We start from the raw sequence: 24,538 nt of genomic DNA on the forward strand, positions 1-24,538 counted from the left end.
GGCATTGGTAACTGACGGAAAAGGGTAACACCCTTCACTGAGCTGCTTCACTGGTTACTGCTGCTGCTGCTGCTGCCGCCGACTGCCACGTTGGCAGAGGGTGAGCAATCCTATGGCTGCTAACTCAGGTGGCTGGTGACATGAGGGCTGCAGCAGCGGACACCAGTACCTCCCAACTACATGATGCATACCTCTGCTATGTGGACAACATGCTCTGGTATCATCTCCCTCTAGGCTACCAGTGGGACACTTTTGTATAGGTTCTGCATCCATCAACTAGTTGGCATTTGGCCCTCACACTGATGATGGTAAAGTTTTTTCATCTTGAAATGCAGGACACAATGAGGATGTTGACTGCTACTCTTGTAAACTGTCATTCTTTTTCAAGATCTATCATTGTGATGTTCCTTATGGACATGATTGAACTAGTCATTTCATACAAACATGTTTAGTTCTTGAATGTGGTTGACAAAGTTAGCTGTATGGCATGAGACCTCTTTCTTCAATTGCTGGCATTCGTTCCACACATTAAAATGTTGGTAGTGAATTTTAAAAACACAGCATCCGAACCTTTTCTTTCTTGAGTCACTGTCCAAGTTCTTATGATAGAATGAATATGCATCTGTGATCTTTTTTTTTACTTTTGCTGTTGAATGTATTTGGGGGCCATTGTACAGCTCATATTGTTTTTAACATAGATAAATTTTTTTGGAGAAACCCAATTAGGTTTTCTGAATTTTCCACTTCCAGTGGATTCTCATATTCTAAGCTTGGGACTCAGTTCCTGTGGACTATGACTACGCTGAGGTGGCAAGTTGGACCATGACCCCTAAGAGTTTTGTGACTGTGTAGGGGGCTTCCCTGGGCACGATTTCATCAACTAAAGACATAATCATAGCTCTCCTACATATACCATAAATGCTTAAACGACAGTTTTAACCTTAAGGCAAATGTGCTCTAATGATTCTAAATTTAACATGGCAAATGTTTAAACAACTGCTGTTGCAGCAGTGAGGGGACACTGTACTAGATCTAAACTTAGGAAAAGTGGATTTTTGAGTTTCCTACCATTATACACTTCAGACAATTGGGCTTCTGGTACAAGTGACCTGGCAACCATGCAGAGTGTCCCAGTACCTGGAGTTGTGCCATCTAGAATTCTGTACTTGGATCGAGGGACCTGGCAACAAAGCACGCAGTCCTCATATCACCAGGCATGCCATTTTGGGTTCTGTGATTAGAAAAAGTGACCAGGCAACCATACACAATATCCTGATAACCCCTGATCCACGCTCTTGGGTTGTCATCTTCGATTGCGATGCCATAGAGGTGGTCCTCAGGTCTGCCATCTTGGATTTTATACTTTAGACAGTTGGAGGATGCTAAGTTCACCGGACTTGGATACGATGTGACGTCATTATGACGTATACACGCTACACCGAAAACGATGGAAACCGTATATCGACTATTCGACCTTTGTGAACTTTCGAGAGATTGTGACAGGGTAGCACTGTGCTCTGCGCCATTCGTTTGAATGTGTTTTGCGTTCCTTGCGTTTAAATCGTGTATTGTACTGTGTTTGTGTCCTGTACGTTGTTTTTCGTTTGCTCATCTCTAATTATGTGTTCAGCATTCGAGAGACTAATGAGAGGAAACCTTACCACCATGGAATGCTTTGACACTATCATACCACCATGAAATGCTTTGACACTGCATTCAATCATTTCATACGTCAATCAGTACTAGACACTAACCTTTGGTTAAGATGACATTGAGAAATCCACTTCTCCTCGTATTTCATCTCCGGCTGACGATTTTTCTTCAACAATGCCTCGTATTTTTCTTTTTAAGTTCGAAATTCAATCATTCTACACATCAGTCATTACTGGACACTACGGTACCTGTCTCTGCAGTCCGAGTGTAAAATTACTTGGAATTATGGTTGATAAAAGACTATCTTGGGGTGGACATATAAATTACTTAGCTAATAAACTTGCACGAGTTCTCTTTCAGCTATATAAATTAAGAAAAAAAGTTAGCAAGAGTATGCTGCTACAATCTAATATGTACTGACAACACCAATTGTATGAATCCATACTAAAATGTTGATAATAAATAAATATTATTTTTGGCGTAAGCATTCAGTACAACAATCACACTATCTAATCTGGTCGGGACATAAGAAGACTTCACTTTTTTACGTGATGTTTTCAAGGCCACGGTCAGGAATATTTCTATTAGTATCCAGCTCTTTTATTTTGGCGAAATACATATACGCTGCCACACTGAGCTGTTTTCGGAATCGCACATGTCAAAACAAACCACTAGCTGACGACAGTTTAGAATCTCGAACATTCGTAAAAGTCGATAGGTGTGTTAATCGACTAAAGCGTATAAACGTCATAATGACGTCACATCATATCCAGGTTGGGTGAACTTAGCATCCTCCTTAGACAGTTAGGCTATGTCTGCCATCTTCGATTTTCGTCATTCCTGCCACTTACACTTAGCACAGCTGGGCTATTTTGAATGTACCAATAGTTGTTTGAATTGCCTGTCATTTTCACGTTGGGCAATTGGCTTATGGCATCATATAATTGGAGGGCGAGGAAATCTGGCAACAATGCATGATATCATCGATGATGCCGTAGGGGTGTGCATGGGGCATCTTGTAATCTGTCCTTGAAGTGAACCAACACTACTACTAACATCGCATCAATTTCAGCATTATGCTTTTATGCATAGGTTGTGTGTAGATGGGGGATGGGGGTTGGGAAGGAGAGCTGTTCTGAAGAAGGTAACATCGTTTTCGGTATGATTTATTACAGTTACATGTTGCCTAATGACACATCTTTGGTAAAATCCTTTGGCATATCCCAGGACGAATGATAATATTGTTGAGAGTTTCATGTGTTCACCATGCCTTGTGGTTAGAGACAAGGAGTTATGGAGTCGAAGCAAGCAGGTTTGTGTCCTGCAGTACCCCAATATGTTACTTACATATAAGAGCACATTGCCTCAGGAATGAGTTTGTTCGATTATGTGACTTTAGTATGTTTAAAAAAGGAAAGATGAAATTGCTGTGAGTGAAATGACCAGCAGTGCTATTTATATTCTTTCTTCTCACGATTATTTGCCTGTTTCTTCCAAATATGCCACTACTTCCGTGGGTGTGGCTAGACGGAACCTAAGACGACAGCTTAAATTGCTGTGAATGAAATGAGCAGCAACGGCATTCATGTTATTGCTTATGACAAATATCTGTTTGCTTACTGCCTAATATATCCTCATTTGCAAGAATGCCAATGACATTTACATTCCTTCTTGTCATAAATACTTGACTGTTTATTTCCTAATATGTCATGATTTGAAGGGATGTTCGTAGGCAGGAACCTGAGAGGATATCTTTAATTACTGAGAGTGAAAGAAGATGAAATGAAACCAATATTCTCGCTTGTCGTCAAAAGTTGGCTGTTTACTTGCAATTAATATATCGATATTTCTGGGGTGTGGTTAGGTAGGAACTTAATAGCACAACTTAAATATCATTTATATTCTTCCTTACCATGTACGAGGTCTGTTCAAAAAATTCCAAAACGTTCGCAATCTCGCGCCAAATATGCGTTGGAGCGGAATGCGGTTGGCATCCCTGCACATGCCTATGTCTAAAATTGTTTGAAGTTTCATTCTTGTATGTCTATTAATTATTGTTCTCGGTTGTATTGAATGGAACTTTGTGTCGCACAGTTTGCGAATTTCGAGATGGCAGAGTTAGAGGAGCAACGTGACTGCATTGAATTTTGCGTGAAACTCAAGAAAACCTTTACAGAGACACACCAAATGATGCGGGAAACCTACGGTGATGAGTGCTTAAGCCATACTCTGTGTTGCGAATGGCTCCCACGCTTTAAAAGTGCCTGGACAGAAATTAAAGATGAACCTCGTTCAGGACGCCCTTCCACGTGTACCAATGACACTCTTGTCAGGAACGTGAACGAAACTGTGCATGCCAATCGAAGACTGACTGTCTGAAAGGTTGCAGAAGAATGCAATATTTTAGTGGGATCGTGTCATGAAATCATGACAGAGCATCTTATAATGCATTATGTTGCCACCAAGTTGGTCCCACTGCTCATGAGTCAAGACCAGAAAGACCTTCACCTCAAAATCAGTGAAGAGCTTTTGGATCACGAAAATGAGAACGATATTTTCCTTAAGAGACTCATAACTGGTGATGAGATGTAGGTCTACTGTCCTGATGTTGAGACCAAGGTTCAGTCTCCACAATGGGCCGGGACAGGTTCTCCAAGACCAAAAAAGCTCGTCAGGTCAAATCAAAAGTCAAAGCCACGATAATAGTTTTCTTTGACTTTGAAGGACCAGTTCATCATAAACTCGTGTTCTCAGGGACAAACTGTTAGTCGATGGTACTACCGGGACGTGTTGCGACACCTGCGAGAAAATGTGAGAGTGGCCTCAAATTTGCTCAGACAGTTCATGGCTCTTGTATCACGATAACGAACCGGACATTCACACCTGTTGGTGCGGACTATTGCACAATAACCGAAATCGCAGTGCTGCTATGTCCAGGGCCTGTCCCTGCAAACTTTTTCTGATTTTCGTTCACTGTAGGGACGAACATTTGCAACGATATACGATATAAAAGAAAATTCGCAGATGTGCTCCTCGAGAGGTGTACCAAGACTGCTTCCGGAAGTGGGAACGGCGTTGGAAGAGGTGTATGAATTGTGGAGGAGAATTCTTCAAAGGAGTTCATTCACAATAAGTAAAAGGTAAGCACAGAAAAGTTTTGTGGACACACTTCCCGAATTTTTTGAACAGACGTCGTACGAAGGGTGGCTATAGAATAATGGGAGTTACGCTGTCACGGAGTAAATACACATGTGCCAAAGATGAACGAGGAATCTCCGTGAGGCTTGAAATCTTCTCTGTCGAATGTAACATCCCTGGTGTCTGTAGATAAATCAGTGTGATCGTAGCCTTCATTTGTGTAAGAGCTGTCATTTTGTTTTCCCAGAAACATGGTAAGTGTAATAATAGAGCAATGAATTGCCTGGAAGTTTCACATGAAATTTGGAAACCTCCCAATGAAACTTATCTTTCACTAAAACGAATGTATGGCAAGGACTATTTATCATGTACGGGAGTTTTTGAGTGGTTCAAGCGTTTCCAAGATGGCCGAGAAGATGTTGACGATGAGTCACTCCTGGGACGCCCTTCAATACCAAAAATGGATGGAAATATCTAAATATTAGGTAATCCACTTTGATCTGACAGCTGCTTGAATATTCAATCGATTGCGGAAACTGTAGGAGTTGACAACGAATGTGTTGGCAAATTTTACATAACCAATTTCACATGAAAAAAATGTGTGCCAAACTCGTGCCAAAAACTCTCACGATAAAAAAAAAGAAGATTGTGAAAACGTTTATACTGACACACTGAATACCATTGAAAATAATCCTAATTTCTTAGACAGTGATGACATGTGACAAATCTCAGGTTTTCACTTATGAACCAGAAACTAAGGGTCAATCGATGCATTGGAAGGGCCCAATGTCCCAGCTCGAACGAGCAAATGAAGATTCAAAGTTATAACGACTGGGTTTTTATTTATTTATTTATTTATTTTTTCGACACTGTCCATCACAGCACCATCACATGACACCTGCACGTCAAAGTGTATTGACACTGTTCGTAATGGCACATCACATCAAGTCAGTATAAGTAACGTTATCTCAAGTCGCATGGCTATCCTCATCTGTTTTTTGGTGGGACTTTCATTGGAATCAAATGGTTTTCAGCTTGCAGAGATAGCGTGTGCAATGCAGAAGGAAGACAGAAGCGTGAAACAACGCAAAAAAGTGTGTGGGTCTGAATAATGCCATTACATTTTGCAGAAGGGATATTTCATACACTCTACAAGCAGCTGGAGGAAGAGGAATCTGCATTCTATATGTTACGTCAATTTGTTTCCAGAATACTAACAGGAGCGTAGTATTATGAGCTGTCATCACATCCCATTAAAATTTGATCTGTTTTAGGTTAAGTTTAGTTGGCAGTCCAGTGCAAATTTTTGTGTAATAGTCGTATCTCCCTCAATACCTTCGCCTTAAATGTGTATAGGTTTCCATTCCATCATGTATTTGAATTTTAACAGGTGAAGTGCCTGATTTGTACAAGAATTAGCCAGTGAAACCATACTAATTTTGACCACTTACGCTTCCAAAACAGTTTCACACACAGTCCAGAGAACTCATAAACAATAAATAAGCTTGCCACTAACACATACTTGAACAAAGAACTTTAAAACATTACTTCTTGTATACCTAAAAGAATGATTTTGCCACTTTTGCAGTGCCTGAAGGTTCCCTTCCATTTATTTAGAAAACATTACAAATGCCGACAACGTGCAAATATTTAAGGCTTACCGGCCATTTGATTATCTTCAGTGTGGATGCACACATTGCCCGAAGTCTTACGGGAATTGGTAAAGCCGCGAGTAATGAGTGTAATAGGCAGGGGCACAAGTATATAGTGCGGGACAATAAGTTGGGAATGTGGGTCTCACAGGAGGAGTCCCAGAGGTAAGTCCCTGCAGTCGCACTATCCTCTGTGTCCTCGGTGGTTCAGATGGATAGAGTGTCTGCCATGTAAGGAAGAGATCCCGGGTTCGAGTACTGGTCGGGGCACACGTTTTCAACTGTCCCCGTTGACATATATCAACGCCTGTATGCAGCTAAGGTATTCATTTCATTGTATTGATTTAATTGTAAATTCAACATACAAATAATACCACTTACTAATCAGATTCTACCCACAGTACTTTTCCAGATCATGTTGCAGCCATATTGCTATCCATTACATTGTAAAATATTAAATATGGTACCAGAGTGAGATAAAATGCACTTTAAAAATGTAGGAGAGGGTAAGTAATTTAGCACACTCATGTTTTAAAATTCAGACTGCTGCCCATTCCTTCAATTAGTCTTTCATCATTTATTGTATGTTTTCACAAAATAAGTAACGAAAATAAATAATTAAAACGAATAATGAACAACATACAACTGACATCGACCACGAAAACCACGTTGAAACGAAATTTGGAGATCTGAGCATAGTCTTCTATTGCGCGGAAATGAACTTGGGGGTCATGTGATCAACAACTGTTTGATCACATCAACCATCAAAGCTTTCTTCCTGAGAAATCTTGACAGTGGTGTCATATGATGTGATGGGTCAGGAAGACCAGTGTGGATGCCGCCATGTGAAATGCACTGTAGAATGTTTTGATCGGATGTGACGTGATGGACAATGTGAATCAGCTTTAATGATTTCTGCACCAAGACAACACACCAGCTCATACCACATTACTTGGTAAAAGGTTACTAGTAAAGTGCAGTATCCCAGTGTTAGACCACCCACCTTATTCGCCTGACCTAGCATCATTTGAATTCTTTGTATTCCCCAAAGTAAAATCTGCTCTAAGAGGAGCAAGATTTCAGTTCGTTTAAGCAGTGGAAGAAAAAGCAGCATGCACGACTGCTACGGTCACAGGTTCCAATCTTGCCTCGGGCATGGATGTGTGTGATGTCCTTAGATTAGTTAGGTTTAAGTAGTTCTACGTTCTAGGGGACTGATGACCACAGCTGTTAAGTTCCATAGTGCTCAGAGCCATTTGAATTTTTTTGAAAAAGCAGCATGTATAATTAAGGAGCTCATGGAGGAAAACTGCCAGGATTATTTTCATCAATGGAAAATTCGCATGGAGCTTTGTAGGGACAGAGGAGGGGAGTATATTGAGGGTGACAGTAACTAAATATGTTTGTTTTTGAAGGAAAGTGTTTTACAGTGATCCTCTTGTTATTTTATAGCCACACCTCATATATTCAGATGCTTTCTCTGAGAATATATTGAGATTTTCGGGGGCTCATGCAAAGATGAGAGAAGCTGATGTCACTCCTGGCTTACTGGAACAACTGCTATCAAGATTGTGGTCACAGTGGGTGCCACATGATTCTGGCATCACTTACAAGTAAACTGAGAGTGTCACTTACTTCTCCTGTCATCGTATATATAGGTCCACCATCATCTATTGCCATCTTGGATTCTTACATTATTGGGACTGTCCTTGTATGCCCAAGTCCGCCATATTGAATAGCCATCTCGTATTACATCATAGAGGCCATCTTGGAGTATAGAATTTACGTCATTTTACAGTTAGCACAACTAATTATTTTGAAATTTCTCGCCATTTTTTAAAATTTCCTGTGATTTAATTCGTAGGGAGACCGGCGTGTGATGTCATACAAATGAGATGAGGGGAAATCTGACAACAATGTATAAGATGATAGGGCTGTGCGAGATATCTGACACCAGCGCAGAGTGGCCTTGGACAGGCACAGAACTATTACTTGTGTCTACAAAATAAAAGTAATAAACAGAATTATTCTGATTATGCCCATGTTGAGAAACAAGTTATGTACACTGCAGCAACATTATAGTGGTGACTCATGGCAATAATCCGAAGGTAATGATTAATTATTTATCGTTCACCTACTGAAAGATAAAAACACATGTTCTTCAAAGAACATGATTTTAAATACTTTGCAAAAGTAGTTTTCTTAGATGTGAGCTAATATCCAGAAACAATCACACTAATAAAGGCTTTCACGTGTGTTTGTTCACAATCGAACTTCAGGCTGATTTTCAGTTTTTAACTGTTTCTGCAAAATAATGACGATAAAAACAATCTGGCTTCATACAATCAGAAGAGGGCTATGTTTTTTTTCACATGATGACAGCAAGCTAATACGAGTGGTTTTCATAACATTACACATAAATTTAAAGCTTATATGAATTTGTGGTGCCTGTTTTTTCAGACACCTCCAAAATAACAGACAGCACATGGATACTGCAACTGTTATAAGCATTATGTTAATTGAAGTTGGCGGGGGAGAAAAAACAGGAAAGGGAAGGACTTAACGATATCAGCTGCATCACGACTTTATGTGGAATCAGCATCTGTGAGTGACCATGTATGCCAGACCAGGACTCAAACGAGGGATTTCCTATTAACTATGCAATTGTGTTAACCACCATGCCACCCTGACAAAGTGTTTATTGCAAATGCATGTACTATCTCGGCATGCCTCCTGGCTGACCCACCTATCCACAGTACCTGTGCATGTCCTCCATGCTCACTAATTTTAGATTGTCACTGGAGACTGAGTGTAAATGTGCATCCACAATGAAGGCAGTGGATTCATTGCCTATTGAGGTGAATCAATTATATAAACACATGGTGTTTGTTCTTTTGGACACAATGCATTCACATAATTGATTCACATTAATGGGCAGTGACTGCACAGCTTTCAGTGCAGATGCACATTTACATTCAGCCTCCACTGGGAATCTAAAATTAATGAGGGTGGAGGAAATAAATGGTCTACTGCAGCTAAGTTGTACTAGGTCTGAGTGTGGGTCAGCCTGGGAGTGTGCCAAGATATTCCGCACATTCACGGTATACTTTGTGTCTGGATCATGCAGTGGTTAACATAACTGCCTAGTAGGGAGTAGATCCCAGGTTTGTGTCCTGGTTTGGCACACAATTTCACTCATATGTGCTGATTCTCCATAAAGCCCCAACGCAGCTGAAATCATTAGTTCCTTCCCTTTCCTTTTCCTTCTCACCCCTTCACCTTCAATTTACGTAATTTAAAGTCTATTGCCAAGTGTCAACACCATGTAATAGAAGGTTGAGATCGTAGACCGCTGTATGAATGTTGTATGGAGTAACAATGCCTATTATCTCCAGCTGAGAAGTGTTTCGCTGGATAGAGAAGCAGCATATTGTATGATACAGGATAACACTAAAAACGTAACGGCCTTTGGTAATGAAACAACAAACAACACTGTCAATCAGTGATAATAAGCTGATAGCGAATCTTGCATTTCAAGAATACATGCATTTACTAACTAAAATTTTTCATTAAATGGGAAGTATACACTGATCAGCCAGAACATTATGACCACCGGCTTGTTGTCGGTATAAACCCATCCACGTGATAGTGGCATCACCTAGCGAGGAATTACAGCTAGTCAGACACATGCACAGTTAATGTAGTATCAGTGAGCGTGCTGTCCGTGTCTAGAATGGAGAAGGGACACAGTCTATCTGAGTTTGACCGACGGCAGCACGAGTGTTTCAGAAACCTATTGGGTGTTCAAGGTGCGCTGCAGTGAGCGTCTTCAGCATGTGGTCAAACCAAGGTGAATCCACATCCAGGCGTTGCGGGGTTGGGCGGCCACCACTCATTACAGATGTCCGACATTGTAGGCTGGGCAGACTGGTAAAACAGGACAGGTGGTGAACTGTGGTGGAACTAACATCCGACTTTAATGCTGGGTAGAGTACAAGTGTGTATGAATACACAGTGCAACAAACACTCCTAACGATGGGCCTCCCAGCTGACAACTTATGCAAGTGCCAATGATAATACCACAGCATCGGCACCTACAAACGAAATGGGGATGCGACCATCTGCACTGGACGTTGGAATCGTGGCAGAATATTGCATGGTCTGATGAATCCCAATACCTTCTCCATAACGATGGGGGAGAGCGCGAAATCGTCGTCTTCCAGTTGAAGACACCTGTACGGCGGGACAGAGACAAGCTAACAGCGGCTCCATTGTGCTCTGGGGATCATTTATGTGGGCATCCATGGGTCCTGTGCGGCTCATGATGGCCAAGCAGTATTGTACACTCTTTACAAACCACATACACCCCTTCATGACGATCTCGTTTCCCGATGGCAGTAGCATTTTTCAACAAGATAATGGGCCATATCACAAGGCGAGGAGTGTGCTGGACTGGTTTGAGGAACGCAGTAGTGAATTCCAATTGATGTGTGACCCCGCAACTCGCAATATCTGAACACAAGCGAACACAACTGGGATGTGAATGACCGTGGTACTAGAGCTCATTGCTCCACTCCCCAGAATTTGCGGGAGTTAGGTGACTTGTGTGTGCAGATGTTGTGCCAACTCCCTCCAGCAACTTCAAATGGTTCTAATGGCTCGGAGTACTATGGGACTTAACATCTGAGGTCATCAGTCCCCTAGAACTTAGAGCTACTGAAACCTAACGAACCTAAGGGCATCACACACATCCATGCCCAAGGCAGGATTCGAACCTGCGATCGTAGCGGTCGCGCGGTTCCAGACTGAAGTGCCTAGAACCGCTCGGCCATGTGCGGCCGGGCCGCAACTTACCAAGGCCTCATTGCTTCCACGCCATCATGCCAATTTCTCTAGCAGTTTATTGCCAATGATTGATTTCAGTGCCTATTATCTAATTACCAAAAGACTTTGTGTTACTGTATTAACCGGTATCGTACAATATGCTGCTTCTGTATCTTGCAAAATGCCTTTCAACTGATGTTAACTGACATAGTTGCACAGTACAAAATTCATAGAGTACACCACGATCTTAATCCATAATTTCATGGAGCTACCATTTGAGAATAAACTTTGAATTTATGTCCAATGTTGTGAAAACCCATCGTATTTGCGTGGTGTTGTTGTGTCACAACACACATGCTCCTACCATAGCTGCATTAAGCTATACTTTGTTTATCGTCATTATTGTGCAGAAACACTTGCGAATCGAAATATTTTCCAGAGGTCGATTGTAATTGAACACTCGCAGAAGCAGTTGTTAGAGGGAATTTTTTCTGGCTCTTAGATCACATATAGAGAAATAGTGTTTGTGAAGTATGAGAAATTATGTTTAATGGAAGAACGTATTGTGGTTCCATGTATCTGGAAATGACTAATAAATAATAAATAAAACGATTTATTATCATACAGCAACGCTAAAATATTGCTGCTGTGAACATGACTTTTTGCAATGTGGGCAGATTCAGTACAATTGTGTTTATTACTTTTATTACATTCAAAAATGGCCTGAAATCGTAAATAATCCATTGTGCTAAGCGTGATGTCAGAATCCAAGCTGGCCATCAAAGATGGCAGACCTGGCCATACAAGGACAAGAGAACTTAGTAACACTCGCAGTTTACTTGGACTGGCTTCAGCAGGAATGGGGTACCTGAAAAAAACTTGTGGGACCCCTTCCTAGCAGAACTGAGGCCATTGTTAAGGATAAAAGTTCAGTTTGATGCTACTATAATGTTGAGTCCTAGCGATTATTAATGTCTCGTCTGTTCTGCTTATTTTACCATATAATACTTACAGAACTCCGCTAAAGGCATGGGAAAACCGTTGACCATTGAAGGAAATGCAGAAAGAACATGTAAAAGTATATTTTGATTGTTCCTATCCTCATGAAACCAAATATAGTCAAATTATTTAGTAGATGCCAGTAGTAGTGCTGTGCAGGTCCTAGGAACTGCCTGCATTGTTGCGAGATTTCCCCCCACCATATGATGTCAAGCATTGTTGCCAGATTTCCCCTCAGCCCCCATCTATGATGTCACTGACCATTTTTCCTGTGGATAAAATAGCGAGAATTAGTAATTCAACTCAGTAAAATCTAGCCCTGTTAAATAAGACAGGCTAGCATGCTAATAATTGGTGTTTGAGACACAACAATACGAGTACACAAGGAGACTATTAGTAAGTTAAAGACACTGGAATAGGTCATTTTTAACAGAAAATTGAAACTAAGGTACATATATTTTTTTTTTACATTTATGAATTATGGCAATGCTCGAACCTTTTTGATTTTGAATTATTTTTGTGACTCAACAAAAGTTCTAACACTTGATACAAACATAGACATGATCTCTTATGTATTCCTGTACAATCTGGGAAGTTCTTCCACATGTACATCACAATACAATAGTAAAATATTCCAGATAGAGGTATATCATTCTATGATACATCAGCTCTACACCAGAGTTCATCAGTCAAAGTGGCTAGCATGTGGTGGCTTCCCACATTGTCAACAACCTGTGATCAGATATTTTAAATCAATGAGTCAAGTGGAAGCAGTGCAGGCGAGGGTGACACACTGCATAGAGGTACATCAGGACAGGATCGGCAGCCTATTATTTTGCTCAAACATTGCTTGATGTGTAAGTAGGTCAGAAATCTTATGCCTCCTGTATAAATTGCCAGCTACACGAGACAGAGGATCTCTTTTGGAGTATAGAATTACATCCTGTGCAATGACAGCTTGTGCTGAGCCCATATGACTATGAGAAATACAATCTGACTACATTTTTTTCTGCTCGGAACCTTGACAAAAAATGGTTCAAATTGCTCTTAGCACTGTGTGACTTAACTTCTGAGGTCATCAGTCCCCTAGAACTTAGAACTACTTACACCTAACTAACCTAAGGACATCACACACACCCATGCCCAAGGCAGGATTCGAACTTGCGACTGTAGCGGTCGCGCAGTTCCAGACTGTAGTGCCTAGAACCGCTCCGCCACCCTTACCGGCGGAACCTTGACAGATGGATACATCTATCATAACACTGTACACAGATCTGGGACTCGTCTGAAAATACAGCTTGATATCAGTCCTGTGTCGATTGTTGTCATCGGGAGCACTGCCATCAGTGCACCACTCTCTGCTGCCACTTCAAATAAAGTTGCAATGATGATCACATGCTGACAGTACATGGTGCACCAGACATCATTGCATGGTCAGTCAGGATACTTCTCTTGCTACAAATTAGCCTATTCCCTGACTCAATGTATGTGACATGGCTGCATCCAGCAAAGCCGTCAAATAATATATCTGTCTCCTCAGACACTATATATGTGCTGCTATTGAAGTCCAACAAAGCATAGAGTATGGCCCTCCAGAACCTGTCCGTTCCATGTTCCTACTTCAGCTGTTGTATACACTATATTGCAAGCAGCAATACAGTGGAATCATTAGGTCACAACTGCTGGAACTCGCATTTCATATCCTTGATACTGGCACTGGCACTGACATGAGCTGACATCCGATCTGGTCCCAGACATCTTCTATTGGGGACAGACCTGGGGATGTTGTTGGCCACAGGAGTATCTCAGTGTCACACAGGAAGTTCAATGAGACACATTCCCTGTGTGGAAGAGCATTGTCCTCGTGAAATATAGCACCATGATACTGTCACATGAAAGGCAACACATAAGAATGCAGGATATCTGTGATGTATCTTGCGCCATCAGAGTTCCTTCAGTCATTACCTGCCATGACCTGAACTCATATCTGATGACTCCATGTACTGTGAAACCAGGAGTAATACTACCGTGCCTCTCCCAAATATTATAAGAATGGGACTTCTCTCAAGGTTACCACAAAACTTTGCAAAGATGGTCATTCATGGAAGTGCAGTACCATGATTCATCATAGAATACAATGCAATGGCGTTCATCGACAGCCCATGCTTCCTTGTCATGACTCCACTCCAAATGCTGTCATCTGTGTTGTGGTGTTAATAGCAGCTTGCATAATATGCTGACCTTCCCTTGTGGTGGTTAGATGTGGTCAGCCAGAACCTTGGCGAAGAGTGGGTCGACACGTGCCCTCATGTTCCCACAACGTCTAATATAGGGGCACTGGTTCATCGAAGTGCTCCACGGGAGTTGATACTTCACGATTCTATCAGTCAGCGAAATGGAGACTCACAATATGGCCCCATCCAAACTCTGTCATGTGAAGATACCGCTGTCTCACATGAGTACACACTGTCTCTCTGTCCTTCACAATGATCACTCAACACCAGACGCTATTTACTCCCCTTATTTACTTTACTAGCCATGATAACAAGAATAAACACGAACAACATTAAAACATTATTTTATTTTTATATTTTCTGGTGGCCATCAACGTTCTACACCATGACACAGCCAATTTTTACGTTCATGATGACGAAATTTTAAAGGCCAGCAGTAGATGTAAAACTAGCAAACACTTCTACTAAAGTGTTTTCTGGGGATAATGATGTCATGAACGCCCTCCCAAATTCCCTCACCCTCACCCAAAACCCCCACTGCCCTCAAAATACAGTCCTGTTGCTGGGCTTGTTCCTAGTACAGATGGCCCTGTTATTTGAGTAGCCTGAAGATTTATTTGGAATACATATATTATTTGCAGTAAACTCAGGGAATGGGTTCCATATGTATCTTTATACCCCAGTATTATGCATACTGAATGTTATCCTTGTTGAGGCTCTCTAGGAATAAACAATAGCTGCATTTTGCTTGGTCGTTAATATGCCTGTGGAATTGCAGTTGCGATACAGTGAAAGCACGGATAAGCTCACTCCACTATGTTAGATGAGCCAAAAGCTAAACTTAGACAGCATTTCCGTCAGTTCATGACAGAGAGTGTATAATCATAACTCAGAAGCCACTTCAAAATTTACTTTCACTTAAAATAATTCACAGAAATTTATTGTGTAGTGTCACTCTCTCAGTTATTTACCAGTGGCCTAGAAACCAATTAGAAAATGAAACAATTTAGAGATTTTTAGCATCAGTAGTTTTGTTGCACCGTGCTTCCACCTTGCGAAGTGGACCGCTCTTGTGGCTGATTTAGCAAAATGACATCACAAGGAGGATGTTTATCTCACCTCCATTGAAAGGTGCACAGGTGTAATGACATATATGTAGCATGCTGACCTTCCAGAAATCACAACCTAGGACTTCTTGAAGGACACGTTGTGAAAGAATTACAGTACCACCAGTTAGCTGCTGATGTGATGAGAAAATTGGAGCAATGATGTCGTGGTTGCTCACTGGTGGAGCATTACATCTTGACTTGGATGGCGAAACTGGAATTTCAGAAATGGTAACAGATCATGCTTGCATATGCATTGGCAAATGTAGACATTCAGAATTAGTCATTGCCAGCCACTAGTCACGAAGGGAGATTCACAGTAGTCTTTGGAGCAATATCAGTCAGCAAGCTACCATCACTAAACACAGTCATCACTAGCCACAAGCCACATCCTATTTTAAGTCAAAATGCTGCTCACTTCGTACGTTTCCAGCAGAAGATCACCTGTTGGGTGACTATAATCTGCTGCCAGCTGCTTTCACCATGCACTTGAATTCAAGCTTGGGACAACTAGCTGCCCAAGCTGTCAGTGCCCGAGTGAGTGAACACTGTCACTGTTGATCGATTTTTGTGGGCACACGCTGTCACTGTTTGTCATTGCTCTGTGCTAGCACATACCACAGCCATCATCCATGCTTGGGCCCATGGTTTCATCCTGCTTCATCCAGTATACTTGGTGTTGAGCAACAGGAACCAGAGCAGCTGCTGTGAGCGCTGTGAAATGTCCTATGAGTGCCATTCAAATAATAATAATAATTATTATTATTATTATTATAACAATAATCACTATCTGTGGTTAAGGAAACTTTTTATTGTAATTTTTTTCGAACGTATACTTCATTAATTTTATGTTATATTAATGACAACTATTATATAATAGCTTATCGCAAGCCCTTTTACGCACATTTGCGGCTTGATGAAGAGGATCTTCGCAATTGCCTTTTGGTTATACGATGTCGCTGTTAATATGAACATATACCACGAAACCATAGTCGTTCACAGTAAATGCGTCCATAGTTGTAAATAACGTAATAACTTTGAAGTTACGAGAATAGTCTGTACATTCAAATTCTTGAACGGCGCTGCAAAAGAAGCGGGGAAGGTAAGTAGCCCGAGTGTTGCTTTTATAATTTCGTCAACTATTTTCCATTGAAGACGATTTATTTAAATTATGATGCTATCTTTCTTAGCAATTTTTAAGTACTGATATTAAATTGTCGGTAACTACAAGACCGAAATCCGGTGCGAACTATTTCTAAACTTGTTATTTCTGGTAACCATAAATATGTGTTTTCATCGAATTTATGTATAAGGTTTTATATACGGGTATTTTAACAAGTCTGTTAAGTTTTCTTGGTAGTTAATGTCACTTCACGATGTATTAACAGCATTGAAAGATAATTTGAGTTATTACACGTGTCCGTTACGGAAGACGCACTTCTGTTTTTTAGGTGCATTACGACGAAATGAATAATCGTAAGGAGCGGGCAAAAGCTGCCAAACGTAGAATGTATTACTGTTACACGTGGATCCTAAAAACAATGCAACAAGACAGCAGGTCTGTAGTCCCCTAGTTTTACATTATCAGTTTGGCTCCTTGCATGATAAATATTCAACTTCTCACCTTTTTCTCATCAGCAGGCAGCAGGAAGTGAGAGAAAACACGGAGAATCGTGAAATACAACCTGTGCACACAGTAGTTGCCGGTAATCAGAAGGTAATAAAAGGGTTGGCAGAACCTCTTACTACTCAAAGTGGCCGTACTGAGGCAGGGAATTCAGCGCAGAATCCGCGGGACGTTATTACTGATATACAGTTGCAGAGCACTGAGTCCCCAGGATCTGCACAGTCCTCAGATTGTAGTCAGCCCAAGGAAGACATACAGCCAAGCAGCTGTCAAAAGTCATTGAATGTAGAGGGAACCCACAGGTAACTTCATTCATTTATTGCCTCAAGTATTTGCCCTTGTACATAAAATTGTAGGAGCAAACTGTTCTATGCAACTGAAGTTTAAATGTCAGTAATGTAACGTTCTGCTTCACATTCCAAAGTGTACAGAAGAATGCCGGTCATCCATTCAGTAAAGGGACAGAGAATGAAGAGCAGACTCAAACTGATAGAGATGTCTGAATTTCTTTCCCCTCATACAAGTAAGTGATAAAAAGACTTTTGTATTAGGTACAGTACGTTTAATGTATATATACAAGTTACTGTCTCTCGGCAACTGAATTTCTGGTGTTTTACTTGAATTTTATCTGTGTTTGTTGGTGAACTTACATATGAAATGAGCCCCAGTAAGGTTCGCTAATTTTTTAACCACTCCTGGGTTTTCCCAAAACTTTTCTTTACCAGTGCCTAAATCAGGAGTGTTTGTTTCACTTTTTTATTTTAAATCATTAAACCTAAAACCTTGCAGTCAATATTAAATTTAAACAAAATAAAGATAAATAAACCTATCAGATTTATTCTGTGAACATTAAGAACTAAACTTCAACTCTCATGATTCTGCTGAAATATAAAATATGTACTATTGGCACAGGGTTTTGTATTTTACTGAAGATATCCTGAAAATAACTGAAATAACATATTCAACAGCATGCTAAGAATTATTCCCATTTATTCTTGTAATATTTTCTCCAGATATCGATAGCATACTCCTGTCATCATTTGTGCCAGGGGCATCCCCAGCTCTCACGGAGTCAGGTGCTTTTTTTTTCAATAAAATGGTTTAAAATACAGTGTCATGCTGTTTTTTAACAGGGTTGAACTGAAACTTTTTTATGGGTACTAAAAAGACATCATTCGTCTTCCAAAATATTAAAAATACTCCGTACTCTCTGCTGTAGTCCACCCCCTACAGACTATCCTATGGCTGTCCTTCATTTGTGCTCGCTATTTTGAGATATGTGGTGTGAAAGGAAATTTTCCTTTCTTCTCCAGCACATTTTTCATATTTGTTCAGGACCAACAGCATTTTCATTTTCTTTCACATCAGTATTCCAAATTCCCTTCTATTTACTTCTGTATACTTTTTTTATGAGGTGATTTTTGCCCTCCTACATGCACACCAATGGGTTCAACTTAGGGAGTGAATCTGGTTTGATGACTCTGTTTCTTAAACATCAGATTGCAAACTAAATATTTTGGGTTGTAGTCATGTTTTCCTGAAAATTCGTCTCTGTTATGTAATGTTTTTTCAGCATTCACAAGCCTTTTTTCTGTGTGATAAAAGTCAGATTATAGTAGAGCCTTCATGTTCAGCTGTATATCCGTAACAGCCTGGTACGTCAGCTGCTCACCACTCAAAAGAAAGGTCGATCATATGACCTCCAATCATAAAATACCTAATGAAGCACTGCACTCATATGTCCACAGGAAGCATCATGTTGATCACAATTAGCATACCCTTATGTGTGTTCACTAGTTTAGATAATTTCAGCGTCCTTTGAGTAATCTATTACTGAACTTATTTAGGGAGGTACTTCATTGTATGAATATTGAAATAGTTATCATTATGATAGTGGCGTGAATGTGAGCATTCTTTCCTAGCAATAATGCAAAGAGTTTGTGGGAAGCTATTTATCACGTCCTTTCCCATATGTAACTCCCAGCTAGTAAAACCAATTTGTTTGAATTACTATTTAATATGGAGTGCTAAGCTAGGTAAAATTTTCATTTTCCACCTACATAAAGCTACCATAGAAGAAAGAGTAACATTAAATGAAAAAGGATGTTCTAATGTCAATCAGAGGTTGAGCCCTAGGTTTTTGAATTGTTAGTCCAGAACATTATCCGCTGTGAATCATCATTGAATAGAATACAGCATCAACTACTTCAAAAAGTGAGCTAGATAATGGGTCATCCATGCTTATGGATGTAACACCTGTTCAATTTATACTGAAGTTTTAATTTGAAAATTAAAAAAAAAAGACAGATAGCGCTGAATATGTGCAATATACAGCAAAGGTTTGATGATGTAAGATGTGTTGATTTGCCACGAAACAAAGGAATAGGAAGTGCTACAGACATGACAGAACATTCACTTCTCATGAAATTATCTCAAATAAGAGATTGTGCAGTTTCACTTTAAAATAAATATTGTATCTTATTAAAAATCGGTATACCTGCATATGTGCATATTATCTGGTGGCAGGATAAAGCGCTAATGTACAAATGTCTTAAGCCAAAATACCTGTCCATTCAAACATTTTACGTAATAGAAGATGAATAGTGAAAATTTTGAAATTTGACACTAATTTATTTAGATGTTCCGTTGCATTGACAGTGTTTTCTTTGTAAATAAATTACTTGATACGTTTCTGCAACACTGTGTTAAAATTTATCCGAAGCACCGTTATTAGGAATGAACAAGCATTTATAAGGACTGTAGGAGAAATCCCTAAAAACTCAAAATCAGATGGCTGGATGAGAAGTACACACATGGCCTTCCAAAAAAATAATCCAACAGCTTTATGTTGTTTACTTGAAATTATATGTTTCCCTTGAGCTGTATTCCATTAGCAGTACATGCTAAAGAACTTAAGTATACTTATACCAGTTCTTCTTATTATTATGTTAGTTTCAGATGGCATGCGAAAGAAATAACAGCCTGTTCCCCTCTGCACAAATAAGAATTTCTTTAATTTCACCATTGTAGCCATTTACATGGAATTTGGTTAAGCATTCTACCATATACATGTGAGATGGATATTAAAACTCTAAGGCACACAGTACCTTTATGTTCTTTCCACGTGAGTTTCTCACAGTTCCTGTAACAAATTAAACCCTAATGGACTGCACAGCTCTCATTTGTACACTATGTGACTAAAAGTATCCGGACACCTGGGTGAAAATGACTTACAAGTTTGTGGCGCCTCCATCGGTAACGGTAATGCTGGAAATCAGTATGGTGTTGACCCGCCCTTGGCCTTGATGCCAGCTTCCATTCTCGCAGGCATACGTTCAATCAGGTGCTGGAAAGTTTCTTGGGGAATCGCAGCCCATTCTTCACGAAGTGCTGCACCGAGGAGAGGTATCGAAGTCGGTCGGTGAGACCTGGCACGAAATCGGCGTTCCAAAACATCCCAAAGGTGTTCTATGGGATCCAAGTCAGGACTCTGTGCAGGCCAGTCCATTACAGGAATTTTATTGTTGTGTAACCACTCCGCCACAGGCGGTGCATTATGAACAGGTGCTCGGTCGTGTTGAAAGATTCAATCGCCATCCCTGAATTGCTCTTCAACAGTGGGAAGCAAGAACGTGCTTAAGACGTCAATGTGGGCCTGTGCTGTGATAGTGCCACGCAAAACAACAAGGGATGCAAGCCCCCTCCATGAAAAACCCGATCACACCATAACACCACCACCTCCGAATTTTACTGTTGGCACTACACACGCTGGCAGATGACGTTCACTGGGCATATGCCATACCCACATCCAGCCATTGGATCGCCACATTGTGTACCATGATTTGTCACTCCACACGACATTTTTCCAGTGTTCAGTCGTCCGATGTTTACGTTTCTTACACCAAGCGAGAAGTCATTTAACATTTTTCTGGCGTTATTTGTGGCTTATGAGCGGCTGCTCGATCATTAAGTCCAAGTTTTCTCACACCCTCCTAACTGTCATAGTACTTGAAGTGGATCCTCATGCAGTTTGGAATTCCTGTTTGATGGTCTGGATAGATGTCTGCTTATTACACATTACAACCCTCTTCAACTGTCAGCAGTCTCTGCCAGTCAACAAATGAGGTCCGCCTGTACGCTTTTGTGCAGTATATGTCCCTTCACGTTTCCATTTCAGTATCATATCGGAAACAGTGGACCTAGGGATGTTTAGGAGTGTGGAAATCTCGTGTACTGACGTATAACACAAGTGATACACAGTCACCCGACAACACTCGAAGTCCGTGAGTTATGCAAAGCACCCCATCGGCTCTCTCACTTTGTCTAATGACTACTTAGGTCGCTTACATGGAGTACCCAGCGATAGGTGGCAGTACAATGCACCTAATATGAAAAACGTATGTTTTTAGGGGTGCCTGGATACTTTTGATCACATAGTATATGTTGTCTATATCCTGTCATTGACCCTATTTACTCGTCTGTCTTCATGCTTAGGAACACAAAAGAAGGAAAATATTGGGATTTGTTATAGAACAGCAGTATAACTGAAATTTATCATTTCTTTTAGCTGTTACAATACTGAAGGAAGATATATAAACCATAGGTTTGAAGTAAATTCAGAAAATGTGTAACCAGTTTGAGAAGGAAGAAAATTATGTTTATTTGCCACCTGGTTCATACAGATTGCTTAATGAAGTCATAAGTTACGATATAATGAATTTTTCTGTTTCAGATTCGTGAAGCTTTTGGATTCACAGTTCCTATGGACTTGTTCAACAAAATAAATATTTGGAAAAAGATACAGTCAGTACTCTGCTACAGGGCTTGACGATATCCATGAAACACAATGTTATTAAATATAAAATGTGATATTAAGATAGTTTCCTCCTTTTTAAAACAGTCATCATAAGCAGAGAAATAGTAGTAGTTTAATTACTCCTAATTCAATTCTACATAGGCAAATACCTTACATTTCCAGAACCTATCCCCATAAGCTGCATAATATAGTTAACACCATAACTGGCTGCTTGTGGTACATTCATCATAACCATATTTGGTGTACAGCTACATGAAGGAAGGTTTTTAGTATTTTGTTCTAAACAGTTGAAACAGAGATGCAAAAAACCAAACATTTCTCTGATTACATATATGTGTTTGAAGTTGCATGCCTTAGTTTGTATTTTGTGTGTACTTTGAAAAACCCTTTGAAGAGATAACACATTCATTAGCAAAATGCGGACATTACAATTAAGAAATCATAAGAGTATACACCACTGTGGGAAGTGTTCTGAGGATGTTTCAGTATTATTTCATTTATTCCACTGGACAACAAAGTAAACTGTAATAAAATGAATCAAACAATGATATGCACAGTTTGTAGAAATTTGCATTTTAACAACTTTTGGATTTAAAAATCTGAGGTTTTCTCCTACATTACTTACCCTTATGGAAGAATATTGACTGCGTAATTTTCACAACAGTACACATTATTTAGAAACATAGTAGAGGTTTTTCTTTTGTTTATTGAATTGTCATAGAATATTGTCTTAAGCATATTTTCATTGACATTAAATGTCATAACAGAGTGAATGTATTGTGATGGGTGTATTAATGATAATATTAGTCCAGTTTGGTCCTAATTTTGTATTAATATGGAAAAGTATGTTTAAGTTTGTATATATTGCACCTGTTACTCAACCTGCTTCTGTGCACCATCATTTGAAAACTCCTGGTTGATTAACTGCCCTGTCAGCCACTTGGTGGGATTGTCTTTGAGTTTCAACTAACATGTTAGCTGAATCCAGTGTCTTATAGCATCTTTGATGAGTGAAAAATTATGTATTTGTTATTTAATCTGGTCATAGTTTCAGACTAATTATAACATGAAACAGGTCTCTGATACTTGAGTAGAGTCAACTACCTACCGTATAACCACATTATCAGCTATATTTTTTATTTATTCTTGTCATAGTTTCGGACTAATTTATAACATGAGGCAGGTCTGGGAGACTTGAGTAGAGTCAGCTACCCTACAACCAGACTATCAGCTATACTTCAGTGTAAATTATTGTTCTTATCTTTCGATCGACAAATGTTCTTGACTTGAAATATATTTTCAGTTTGTTGAAGGTACATCACCAGTTAATCTCTTGTTCTAATTTTTTGTGATTGGGTATTGGTTAAAGCTTTGCTCAAGATCTATTTTCATACAACTCCAGGAGTAAGCCTTCATGGGGACCTACAATTCTATTTTTTAATTGATGTTTGCTAACATTTACAGTAATGTATAGACGAAAATTCTACAATACCTGCCTTAGAATTCGTACTTGTTGGGCAGTTTTATCAGCTGATACAATGTTAAGTTTGTAGAATCCACAACAGATGGCTGAGTTCTAAGCAAATGAGGTCTGCTCAAAAATTCAGGAACTTTGCTCACCAAATCTTTCTACACTTACCTGTTACTTATTGTGCATGGTCCATTTCAAATTACTCTCCACCACAATTTATACATTGCTCCCAATGCTATTTCCAGTTCTGGAAGCAGTCTTGCTATGCCTCTTGCTTTATCACAAAAAGCATCCTTTGCAAGTTTTCTCTTATCTTGTGTATCATTGCAAATCTTCGTCCTTTCAAAATTTCAACTTTATAAATAAAAAAAAGGCTGAAGGGCCAGGTCTGAAGAGTACAGAGGATGAGGCAGCACATCATTTACGCGAATGATTAGTTTTTTTACTCTCTGTCACAGGTACAACTGCCAACAGAGTACTTAAGTGTTGTTTGTATGTATTAGTTTTACCAGGCTTGGTAAGCTATGTAGGGTAGGTGAGCAGCATCAGATGTTGACTGATAGCTGGGAAGGGCTTGGAGATATAGGGTACTCATGTGAGACAATATTATCAGTATGTTACAGAATTTGAAACGTGTCACTTTGCCAGTCTTCATTTGCAGGCTGGTTGAATCATGATTTAACCAAATTTGTGGTTATTTTGGATGTGATAGTGGCCTGATGTTGACTGCCTGGGAATGTGAGGGCAGACATACACTTCTTGAAGGTTCTGGTGGACTTCATCTGACCACCACAAGGGAGGATACTGTATGGTGTAGCAAACACATTGTAACCACTTCACATCTGCTCTTGCCACAGGAGAAGAAATTATGGAATCCCTGCAAAGTTCTCTGTCATCCAGCCAAACTGGCTAGAGACTAGAAACAGCTAGACTAAAGAATTATCATTCTATGTGTGTGCTGTCATTAACACCACATCACCAAGATTTGTCTTCGGAATGGTGCTGTGACCAGGAAACA

The sequence above is a fragment of the Schistocerca americana genome, unplaced genomic scaffold (genome assembly GCF_021461395.2).
Source record: "Schistocerca americana isolate TAMUIC-IGC-003095 unplaced genomic scaffold, iqSchAmer2.1 HiC_scaffold_15, whole genome shotgun sequence".
Taxonomy (NCBI): domain Eukaryota; kingdom Metazoa; phylum Arthropoda; class Insecta; order Orthoptera; family Acrididae; genus Schistocerca; species Schistocerca americana.